This window comes from Triticum aestivum, chromosome 4B (genome assembly GCF_018294505.1).
Source record: "Triticum aestivum cultivar Chinese Spring chromosome 4B, IWGSC CS RefSeq v2.1, whole genome shotgun sequence".
Lineage (NCBI taxonomy): Eukaryota > Viridiplantae > Streptophyta > Magnoliopsida > Poales > Poaceae > Triticum > Triticum aestivum.
Genome location: NC_057804.1, coordinates 25,448,473 through 25,460,585, shown reverse-complemented (window position 1 = coordinate 25,460,585; position 12,113 = coordinate 25,448,473). Strand labels below are relative to the sequence as shown.

The 12,113-nt window shown below is 51.2% G+C and overlaps 1 pseudogene; it reads left to right on the top strand.

Annotated features, from left to right (window-relative positions):
• Positions 1–7,749: 7,749 nt before the first annotated feature.
• The window catches only part of LOC123089913 (plasma membrane ATPase 2-like), a 21,364-nt pseudogene continuing 17,000 nt past the window's right edge, over positions 7,750–12,113 (top strand).

Below are 12,113 nucleotides of genomic sequence, written 5' to 3'. Positions count from 1 at the left end.
AATTCCGCCACCGTAAGAATGGAGATTCCGGCACCGGAGACAACAACACCCCGGATAGTGCAAAGACAACCCCCTCTAGCAAGACTCAGCACAGGAGGATGGAGAAGCCAGCCCTCATGAGAGAGCGGCAGACAAGGAGGTAGAAGACGATAATTACATGCCTCCCTCCGGAGACGAGGCAAGCCTCGATGACGACGAATTCGTCGTGCCTTAGGATCCCGTCGAACAAGAGCATTTTAAACGCAGGCTTATGGCCATGGCAAGTAGCCTCAAGAAAAAGCAGCAACATCTTAGAGCTAACCAAGATCTGCTAGCCGATAGATGGACCGAAGTCCTCGCGGCCGAAGAGTACGAACTCGAACGCCCCTCCAAAAGCTACCCGAAACGCAAGCTGCTGCCCCGATTAGAGGAGGAAGCATACAAATCCACATCACCAGTGCACAATACGGCCGACCGGCCACCTCGTGGCCGCGACAGAGAGGCCTCCAGGCCCTCCACTAAAGCCGTACCCCGGCATCGCTCAAAAAGTACAAAGCCACGAGGGAATGCGCCGGACTTGCGAGACATATTGGAGGATAAGGCAAGACAATCAAGATCGATCTACGGATCGCGTGGGCGCCCCACAATACGCGACAATGACCGTCGCGCCGGATACAGCAACTCCGGCCTGGCCGAACATAGTAGACAAAGCTCGCTTGAGCTACGTCGTGATATAGCCCAATATAGAGGCGCCGCACACCCACTATGCTTCACAAATGAAGTAATGGATCATCAAATCCCCGAAGGGTTCAAACCTGTGAACATTGAATCCTACGATGGCACAACAGACCCCGCGGTTTGGATCGAAGACTATCTCCTTCATATCCACATGGCCCGCAGTGATGATCTTCACGCCATCAAATACCTCCCGCTCAAGCTTAAAGGACCAGCTCGGCATTGGCTTAACAGCTTGCCAGCAGAATCAATTGGGTGTTGGGAGGACCTGGAAGCCGAATTCCTTGATAACTTCCAGGGCACATATGTGCGACCACCAGACGCTGATGACCTAAGCCACATAATTCAGTAGCCAGACGAATCGGCCAGACAATTCTGGACATGGTTCTTAACCAAGAAAAATCAAATCGTCGATTGTCCGGATGCAGAGGCCCTTACAGCCTTCAAGCATAACATCCGCGACGAGTGGCTTGCCCGACACCTAGGACAGGAAGAGCCGAAATCCATGGCAGCCCTCACATCACTCATGACCCGCTTTTGCGCGGGAGAGGACAGCTGACTAGCCCGCAGTAACAACCTCAACAAAAATTCTGACAGTCCGGATACCAAGGACCGTAATGGCAGGTCGCGTCGCAACAAGCACAAACGCCGCATTAACAGCGATAATACTGAGGATACGACAGTCAACGCCGGATTCAGAGGCTCCAAACCCGGTCAGCGGAAAAAGCCATTCAAAAGAACTACTCCGGGTCCGTCCAACTTGGACCGAATACTCGACCGCTCGTGCCAGATACACAGCACCCCCAAAAAGCCAGCTAATCACACCAACAGGGATTGTTGGGTATTCAAGTAGGCAGGCAAGTTAATTGCCGAAAACAATGACAAGGGGCTGCATAGCGATGACGAGGAAGAGACCCGGCCGCCGAACAATAGAGGACAGAAGGGTTTCCCCCCACAAGTGCGGACGGTGTACATGATATACGCAACCCACATACCCAAAAGGGAGCGGAAGCGTGCACTCAGGGACATATATGCGATGGAGCCAGTCGCCCCAAAGTTCAATCCATGGTCCTCCTGCCCGATCACTTTTGATCAAAGGGACCACCCACCAGCATCCGCCATGGCGGATTCGCCGCGTTGGTTCTAGACCCAATCATCAACGGGTTTCACCTCACTAGAGTCCTGATGGACGGCGGCAGCAGCCTGAACCTGCTTTACCAGGATATAGTGCGCAAGATGGGCATAGACCCCTCAAGGATTAAACCCACAAAGACGACCTTCAAAGGCGTCATACCAGGTGTAGAGGCCAATTGTACAGGCTCAGTGACAGTGGAAGTGGTCTTCGGATCCCCGGATAACTTCCAAAGCGAGGAGTTAATCTTCGACATAGTCCTGTTCCGCAGCGGCTATCACACACTGCTCGAATGAACCGTGTTTGCAAAATTCAACGCGGTGCCACACTACGCATACCTCAAGCTCAAGATGCCAGGCCCTCGAGGAGTCATCACGGTCAACGGAAACACGGAACGCTCTCTCCAAACGGAGGAACATACAGCGGCTCTCGCAGCGGAAGTGCAGAGCAGCCTCTTAAGGCAATTCTCGAGTCCGGCCGTTAAGCGACCGGACACCGCCAAGCGCGCCCGGGGTAACCTACAACAAGACCACCTGGCACGTTCCGAGCACGCGTAGCAATGCGGCACCAACCCCAGCCCTTGCAAAATTGCAAAACCAATACTCCGCGTACATCACTACGCTCTGAAGATACCATGGGCATAGGGGGAGGGGCACGACCACGACAAGCCCAGAGTGCGGCTCAACCACACCAAGGGCTCCCAAGTGTGTCATCCTTTTTTCCTTTTTTTTCTCTTCTTTTTTTTCTTATTCTCAGGACTCCGTTTACCATAGGCCCTGTCCGGCAGTAGACCTGCCAAACTCACGATGCAACAGCCAGGGAAGAAGAAAGGCCGCGCCGAGTATCCAGGTGGTCTCCATTACGAGCATTATACCTGTTTTATGCACCATTCCGCAGCCTACCCTTGGAGGGGGACATGTTAAATAGTTCCATCCCTTGCTTATCGCACTATTTGTATCATTTTGCATCCATGGCAGTACCTTTTAAATAAACAACGCATCGCTTTTTGCCTATCATTGCATTCCTTTTTATATATATGTTCAATTATGACATATTGCATCCGTACGCTTTGGTACGGCCAAATACACCAGGGGCTTAAGTTCCCCACATTATGATGTGATAAGTCCGAACACTTTCACAAGTGCGGCACCCCGAACTTATAGCATTATATGCATCGGCTCCGAATCATGTCTTGGGTCAATAGTTGGGTTTGCCTGGCTCCCTTGTTTTGGTACCTTACATTCCGTTATATCGGCTAAGGTAGCGCTGGGAGAACCACTGCGATTGTGCCCCAGTTGAGCTGGGCGAGAACCTCAGTGGAGAAAGCTAAAATTGACCGTCATGATGGGGCGAGAGCCGGTCGCTGTTCGAGAGGTTTTTTCGAGTCCCTAAAGACTTATGCCGCTTAGAGCGAGGAACCGGCTTTGTCCGGCCCAGGCGTGGATAGCGCCCCGAATTCGGCCTTCCAAACACTAGGGGCTTCGCCGAAATTTAAAATTATAGAATTCTATGGCTAGGTGAGAGTGTTCAAGATTATAAGTCCGCTTGCCTCGTTCGTCATATTGGGCGCCTCCCTAGATGGACCCAAAAATGGGAACAAGAGCGCTCAAGTTTATCCCAAACACCCAGAACTCGTGGCATGGGGGCTGAAGCCGACGACTTGCCATCTCTCAGATTTGATAAACGGCCGCACAGAAGGTAATATTTTAAATTAACAAGCGTTGCTTAGCGCATATGAACAAAGTTTTCAGCGCACAAGATAACAAAATGTGAGTCTACTCAAATATTACATCGTTGGAGCACTCACCCGCAATAATGCGGGCACCCTTCAGGACACCCTTATAATACATTTCGGGCGTGCGATACTCCTTGCCTGGCGGTGGCGCGTCCGTCACAAGATTCTCAGCGTCCATCTTGCCCCAGTGCACCTTAGCATGGGCAAGGGCCCGACGGGCACCTTAAATGCAGGCGGAGCGCTTGATGACTTCAACCCACGGACAAGCATACACCAGCCGCCGCACCAGGCCGAAGTAGCTCCCAGGCATGGCCTCTTTGGGCCACAGCCAATCTATGAGGCCCTTCATGGCCTGTTCGGCCATCTTGTGGAGCTCAACCAGCTGCTTTAGCTGGTCGCTAAGGGGCATCGGATGTCCGGCCTCAGCATACTGAGACCAGAACACCTTCTCCATCGAGCTCCCCTCCTCGGCTCTGTAGAAAGCGGCAGCGTCGGACACGCTATGGGGCAGATCTGCGAACGCTCCTGGAGAGCTCCGAATTCGGGTAAGTAATAGGTAATTCACTTTTACATGCTTGCTTTGCATGAAGAATGCCTTACCCACCGCTAGTTTCTTCAATGCCTCAATCTCCTGGAGGGCCTTGTGGGCTTCGGCCTTAGCTGCTTTGGCACTCTCAAGAGCCGACGCAAGCTCGGACTCCCGAGTCTTTGAGTCACGCTCCAAACTCTCATGCTTTTCCACGAGAGCCTGGAGCTCTTGCCGTACCTCCGCCACCTGCGCCTCCTGCTTCTCTCGCTCGGCGCGTTCCGCGGCCGCATTGCGTTCAGCCGCGGATACCGCCTCCTTCAAGGTCGCCGCCTCGTTCATGGCCCCTGCAATACCCACGCTATTCCTGTCATTTTTTGCAACCAAATCCTTTTCTATAAGGTACTGCTTTCATAAGGTATTACTTACCTTCCTTGTCCTCGAGCTGCTTCTTGGCAAGGCCGAGCTCGTTCTCGGACCGCTCGAGGCTCTGCTTCAATGCATTGACCTCCGCAGTCAGTGCGACAGAGGTCAGCAGCGCAGCCTCATTCCTATATTGACATATTTATGTTAGACTCCTGCATATATCTTTTTAGATCCTCAGCTCGGCTTTTCTTTCCGAACGCCAAACTAAGCATCAGGGGCTACTGTCTATGCGGTACTATTTTACATATCTTAAAACTCTTACCTCAAAGCCTGTTAGAAGGCTGCTGCAGGCTTCGGTCAGCCCGCTCTCAGCGAGCTGAACCTTCTGAATCACCGCACTCACGACAGTGCGGTGTTCCTCTTTGATGGAAGTGCCGTTGAGCGCCTCCAGCAAGTTATCCGGCGCCTCCGGTTGGACGGAGGCCGCCGGCGTCACAGTCTTGCCCTTCTTACGAAGGGGCCGCCCGCCGGACTCAGGAACCACTGCAGGTTCCGGTGGGGAGTCCGGTCCAAAGTCCGGGAGGTTGCCTTGCGGCACCTCCGGGGCCCCCTCCTCCTAGTGGGTCCCTTTCCGGGATCCCACCTCGGCGTCGTCGCGGAGGGAGGAGGCGGTCGGAAGTGAAGTGCTATCCACATCTGACGTACCCAAGGACCCGCTCGACGAAGCAGGAAGATCATCCTTAGGCGGACTACAGGGTTGTATGCGGCATTAGAAAGACACCATGCAACGAAAAGAAAAGTTATGAGCTATTCGGGAGTCCGGATACTTACGATCTCGCCAGGGGCTTGGCCCTTGAAGGCCAATCCTCGTCGTCGTCGCCGGCGTTGGCGGAATAGTCCGGAGGAAGGGTCCTTCCCTTCTTGGACGCTCCGGCCTCCCCAGTTGGGGAGGCCTTCCTTTTCTTCTCTTCCCCCGTTGGGGGAAGAAGCTTCTTTCTTCTCCTCCTCGTCTTCGCGGGAGGAGTCCGCCTCGGAGTCATCAGATGATGAGTCTGATAACACCAGACGACGGGAACTCTTTCGAGTTCCCGTGGCCTTCTTCTTGGCCTTCTTATCCGTCACCACGTGAGGTGCCGGAACCAGCAGCCCCGTTAAGCGGGCGTCCGCTGGGTCTTCTGGCAAAGGAGCCGGACAGTTAGTCTGCCCGGCCTTCTTCAGCCAGTCCTGTCAAAGGAGAGGGAGTTTAGATCCCGCATAGAGTCAAACTATGAAACAAAAGTGTCCCGTAAAGGGTAAAATAGCTTACCTCACTGGCTTGACGCTGTGAGCTGAATCCGCGATCTTCGGTAGCGGATGCGGGAGCCTCGGCGCCCTTGAACAACACCTTCCAGGCATCTTCGTACGTAGTGTCGAAGAGCCTGCTCAAGGTTCGGTGCTGTGCCGGATCAAATTCCCACAATTTGAAAGCCCGTTGTTGGCACGGGAGAATCCGGCGGATGAGCATGACCTGGACTACGTTGACAAGCTTGAGCTTCTTGTTCACTAGCTTTTGGACGCAGGCTTGGAGTCCGGTCAGCTCCTCCGAATCGCCCCATGTCAGGCCCTTCTCTTTCCAGGAGGTGAGCCGTGTGGGGATGCCAGATCTGAATTCGGGGGCCGCTGCCCGTTCAGGGTCACGCGGCTCGATGATATAGAACCACCCCGATTGCCACCCTTTGATGGTTTCCACAAAGGCGCCTTCGAGCCATGTGACGTTGGGCATCTTGCCCACCATGGCGCCTCCGCACTCCGCTTGGCTGCCCTTCACAACCTTCGGCTTGATTGAAGGTCTTGAGCCACAAGCCGAAGTGGGGCTGGATGCAGAGGAAGGCCTCGCACACAACGATAAACTCCGAGATGTTGAGGATGAAATTCGGGGCCAGATCATGGAAACCCAGGCCATAATAGAACATGAGCACCCGGACGAAGGGGTGGAGTGGGAAGCCCAATCCGCGGAGGAAATGGGGAAGGAATACCACCCTCTCATGGGGCCCGGGGGTGGGGATGAGCTGCCCCTCGTCGGGGAGCCGGTGCGCGATATCGCTGGACAAATATCTGGCGCTGCGCAGCTTCTTGATGTGCCCCTCCGTAACAGAGGTGGCCATCCACTTGCCTCTCGCTCCGGACATGGTTGGAGAAGGTTGAGGTGAGATGTGCGGACTTGGGCGCTGGAGCTCAAGTGCGCGGAGATGGATAAGCAAAGGAGGAAGAAGGCGTAGGTAAAAAGGTGGATCCTTATCCCCTTATATATGGGCGGACGAAACCATGCGTCCCCACCGGCCTAGTAAAACTCGCTTATCTCCCAAGCGCCGCAATCAATGGCGCGGTTGGGTTACCCACGTCCGTATTGATGGGAATCCCGGAATAAGGGGAACACGATCTCTGCTTCGACAAGACGTGCCAAGGAAACCGCTTCGCTAAACGCGCTGAGGTGGAACAATAAAAATAATTCGAGTAAAGGCCTGGCCATGGCGTGATGTCATGCTACAAAATACGTTAGCAGATTGAAGTTGTGTAAATATTATTCTCTCTACGGTGGTAAGTGGAATTTATTTTGCAGAGCCGGACACTATCCTGGTGTTCACAATCTTCTATGAAGAATTTGGAGGAGGAACCCGCCTTGCAATGCCGAAGACAATATGCGCGCCAGACTCGTCGTCATTGAAGCCTGGTTCAGGGGCTACTGAGGGAGTCCTGGACTAGGGGGTGTCCGGATAGCCGAACTATCATCATTGGCCGGACTCCAAGACTATGAAGATACAAGATTGAAGACTTCGTCCCGTGTCCGGATGGGACTTTCCTTGGCGTGGAAGGCAAGCTTGGCGATACGGATATGTAGATCTCCTACCATTGTAACCGACTCTGTGTAACCCTAGCCCTCTCCGTTGTCTATATAAACCGGAGGGTTTTAGTCCATAGGACGAACAACAATCATACCATAAGCTAGCTTCTAGGGTTTAGCCTCCTTGATCTCGTGGTAGATCCACTCTTGTACTACCCATATCATCAATATTAATCAAGCAAGACGTAGGGTTTTACCTCCATCGAGAGGGCCCGAACCTGGGTAAAACATCGTGTCCCTTGTCTCCTGTTACCATCCACCTAGACGCACAGTTCAGGACCCCCTACCTGAGATCCGCCGGTTTTGACACCGACACCGTGGCTTATTCCAGCAACCCCATTCATCACCAGCGTACCAAGCATGTGGAGCTGGACATCCATTTCGTCCGAGAGCGCATGGTGATTGGTGACTTCCGCGTGCTCCACGTCCCCACGCGCCAACAGTTTGCCGATGTGATGACGAAGGGGCTGCACACCGACGTGTTTCACGACTTCCGGTCCAGTCTTTGCGTCGCTCCTTGCGACGTCACGACTGTAGGGGTGTTAAACTCATGTATTTGTACCTGTATTCCTGTATAGTAGAGCGTCAGAGTGTGCGTGTGTGCAGTTTTCAGAGTCAGCACACACGATCACCTGTTCGAGGCATGGCCCGGCCATGATCACCATCATGGGCTCGCGCCCTCTGCTCCCTCCTGTATAAGTGTAACTCTCTTGATCAATGCAAAGTGTGTTCGATCTTCTCTCCCTCAAACATCCATCAATGTAACATTCTGGAGAGGGCTGTCAGATTTAATCAGGGATGAGGCACGCCATTCAGCTTGTGCAGGTGCTCTGCAGTTGCGTGTTCTAATCCCAGTTGATTGGGATGCGCACTAATCTTTCTCCCTCTCTCTTTTTCTACTGTGCGTTTATGTTGCCCTCCTGCGCTTTACTATCCTTTCTACGTTTTCAATACATCGAGATGAAAGCCTTTTGCATTTTCTCTAAAGAAACACATTCTGGCGAAGGTGCGTATACATCACAATGAGATATGTTCAGGAAAAAACCATTGGATCTATTGCATGTTTACCTTTGCTAAGTCCAATCAAGCAAGCATTTTTTTGGTTTTGCAAATTACCCTGCTGATTGATGCCAACCTAGCACATTAAAGTAGAATTGATGAACACAAATGTCACCGAGAGATCAATTCAGCATTTGAGTTCACAAAGTGTACCTGGTACATGATTCGGCTGAAGGAAGAGTGTCTTTTATGTCCAGCGAACGGCGTCCTTACCCACGATGCCATCAAACAGGCGCCATGCGTCACCGACAGCCCTGCACATGGAGAAGGCGTTGATCAGCGCAGACCCGACGAAGGTGACCATGCAAGACTGATGACCCACAAGTGTTGGGGATCTATCGTAGTCCTTTCGATAAGTAAGAGTGTCGAACCCAACGAGGAGTAGAAGGAAATGATAAACGGTTTTCAGTAAGGTTTTCTCTGCAAGCACTGAAATTGTAGGTAATAGATAGTTTTGTGATAAGATAAATAGTAACAAGCAATAAGTAAATAAAGTAAATAAAGTGCAGCAAGGTGGCCCAATCCTTTATGTAGCAAAGGATAAGCCTGGACAAACTCTAATAATGAAAAAGGAGCTCCCGAGGACACATTGGGAATTATCGTCAAGCTAGTTTTCATCACACTCATATGATTCGCGTTCGGTACTTTGATAATTTGATATGTGGGTGGACCGGTACTTGGGTACTGCCCTAACTTGGACAAGCATCCCACTTATGATTAACCCCTATTGAAAGCATCCGCAGATACAAAAAGAAGTATTAAGGTAAACCTAACCACAGCATTAAGCGTATGGATCCATATCAGCCCCTAATGAAGCAACGCATAAACTAGGGTTTAAACTTCTGTCACTCTAGCAACCCATCATCTACTTATTACTTCCCCATGCCTTCCTCTAGGCCCAAATAATGGTGAAGTGTCATGTAGTCGACGTTCACATAACACCACTACAGGAAAAGACAACATACATCTCATCGAAATATCGAACGAATACCAAATTCACATGACTACTAATAGCAAGACTTCACCCATGTCCTCAGGAACAAACGTAACTACTCACAAATCATATTCATGTTCATAATCAGAGGAGTAATAATTGTTGGAAATATGCCCTAGAGGCAATAATAAAAGTATTATTATTATATTTCCTTGTTCATGATAATTGTCTTTTATTCATGCTATAACTGTATTATTCGGAAATCGTAATACACGTGTGAATACACAGACCACAATATGTCCCTCGTGAGCCTCTAGTTGACTAGCTCGTTGTGATCAACAGATAGTCATGGTTTCCTGGCTATGGACATTGGATGTCATTGATAACGGGATCACATCATTAGGAGAATGATGTGATGGACAAGACCCAATCCTAAGCCTAGCACAAAAGGTCGTGTAGTTCGTTTGCTAGAGCTTTGCCAATGTCAAGTATCTCTTCCTTTGACCATGAGATCGTGTAACTCCTGGATACCGTAGGAGTGCTTTGGGTGTATCAAACGTCACAACGTAACTGGGTGACTATAAAGATGCACTACAGGTATCTCCGAAAGTATCTATTGTTTTATGCGGATCGAGACTGGGATTTGTCACTCCGTGTAAACGGAGAGGTATCTCTGGGCCCACTCGGTAGGACATCATCATATGCGCAATGTGACCAAGGAGTTGATCACGGGATGATGTGTTACGGAACGAGTAAAGTGACTTGCCGGTAACGAGATTGAACAAGGTATTGGATACCGACGATCGAATCTCGGGCAAGTAACATACCGATAGACAAAGGGAATTGTATACGGGATCAATTGAGTCCTTGACATCGTGGTTCATCCGATGAGATCATCGTGGAACATGTGGGAGCCAACATGGGTATCCAGATCCCGCTGTTGGTTATTGACCGGAGAACGTCTCGGTCATGTCTGCATGTCTCCCGAACCCGTAGGGTCTACACACTTAAGGTTCGATGACGCTAGGGTTATAAAGGAAGCTTGTATGTGGTTACCGAATGTTGTTCGGAGTCCCGGATGAGATCCCGGACGTCACGAGGAGTTCCTGAATGGTCCGGAGGTAAAGATTTATATATAGGAAGTCCTGTTTCGGCCATCGGGACAAGTTTCGGGGTCATCGGTATTGTACCGGGACCACCGGAAGGGTCCCGGGGGCCCACCGGGTGGGGCCACCTGCCCCGGGGGGCCACATGGGCTGTAGGGGGTGCGCCTTGGCCTACATGGGCCAAGGGCACCAGCCCCAAGAAGCCCATGCGCCTAGGGAACCCTAGAGGGAAGAGTCCTCGAGGGGGAAGGCACCTCCGAGGTGCCTTGGGGAGGATGGACTCCTCCCCCCCTCTTGGCCGCACCCCTTTCTTGGAGTAGGGGGCAAGGCTGCGCCTCCCCCCTCTCCCCTGCCCCTATATATAGTGGAGGGAAGGGAGGGCATCCATACCTGAGCCCTTGGCGCCTCCCTCCCTCCCGTGACACCTCCTCCTCTCCCGTAGGTGCTTGGCGAAGCCCTGCAGGATTGCCACGCTCCTCCATCACCACCACGCCGTTGTGCTGCTGCTGGATGGAGTCTTCCTCAACCTCTCCCTCTCTCCTTGCTGGATCAAGGCGTGGGAGACGTCACCGGGCTGTACGTGTGTTGAACGCGGAGGTGCCGTCCGTTCGGCACTTGATCATCGGTGATCTGAATCACGACGAGTACGACTCCATCAACCCTGTTCACTTGAATGCTTCCGCTTAGTGATCTACAAGGGTATGTAGATGCACTCTCCCTCCTACTCGTTGCTGGTCTCTCCATAGATAGATCTTGGTGTTTCGTAGGAAATTTTTTGAATTTCTGCTACGTTCCCCAACAGTGGCATCATGAGCTAGGTCTATTGCGTAGATTCTTTGCACGAGTAGAACACAAAGTAGTTGTGGGCGTTGATGTTGTTCAATATGCTTACCGTTACTAGTCCAATCTTGTTTCGACGGTATTGTGGGATGAAGCGGCCCGGACCGACCTTACACGTACTCTTACGTGAGACAGGTTCCACCGATTGACATGCACTTGGTGCATAAGGTGGCTAGCGGGTGCCAGTCTCTCCCACTTTAGTCGGAACGGATTCGATGAAAAGGGTCCTTATGAAGGGTAAATAGCAATTGGCATATCACGTTGTGGTCTTGCGTAGGTAAGAAACGTTCTTGCTAGAAACCCATAGCAGCCACGTAAAACATGCAACAACAATTAGAGGACGTCTAACTTGTTTTTGCAGGGTATGCTATGTGATGTGATATGGCCAAAAGGATGAGATGAATGATATGTGATGTATGAGATTGATCATGTTCTTGTAATAGGATTCACGACTTGCATGTCGATGAGTATGACAACCGGCAGGAGCCATAGGAGTTGTCTTTATTTTTTGTATGACCTGCGTGTCATTGAAGAACGCCATGTAACTTACTTTACTTTATTGCTAAACGCGTTAGCCATAGAAGTAGAAGTAGTCGTTGGCGTGACAACTTCATGAAGACACGATGATGGAGATCATGATGATGGAGATCATGGTGTCATGCCGGTGACAAGATGATCATGGAGCCCCGAAGATGAAGATCAAAAGGAGCAAAATGATATTGGCCATATCATGTCACTATTTGATTGCATGTGATGTTTATCATGTTTATGCATCTTGTTTACTTAGGACGACGGTAGTAAATAAGATGATCCCTTACAA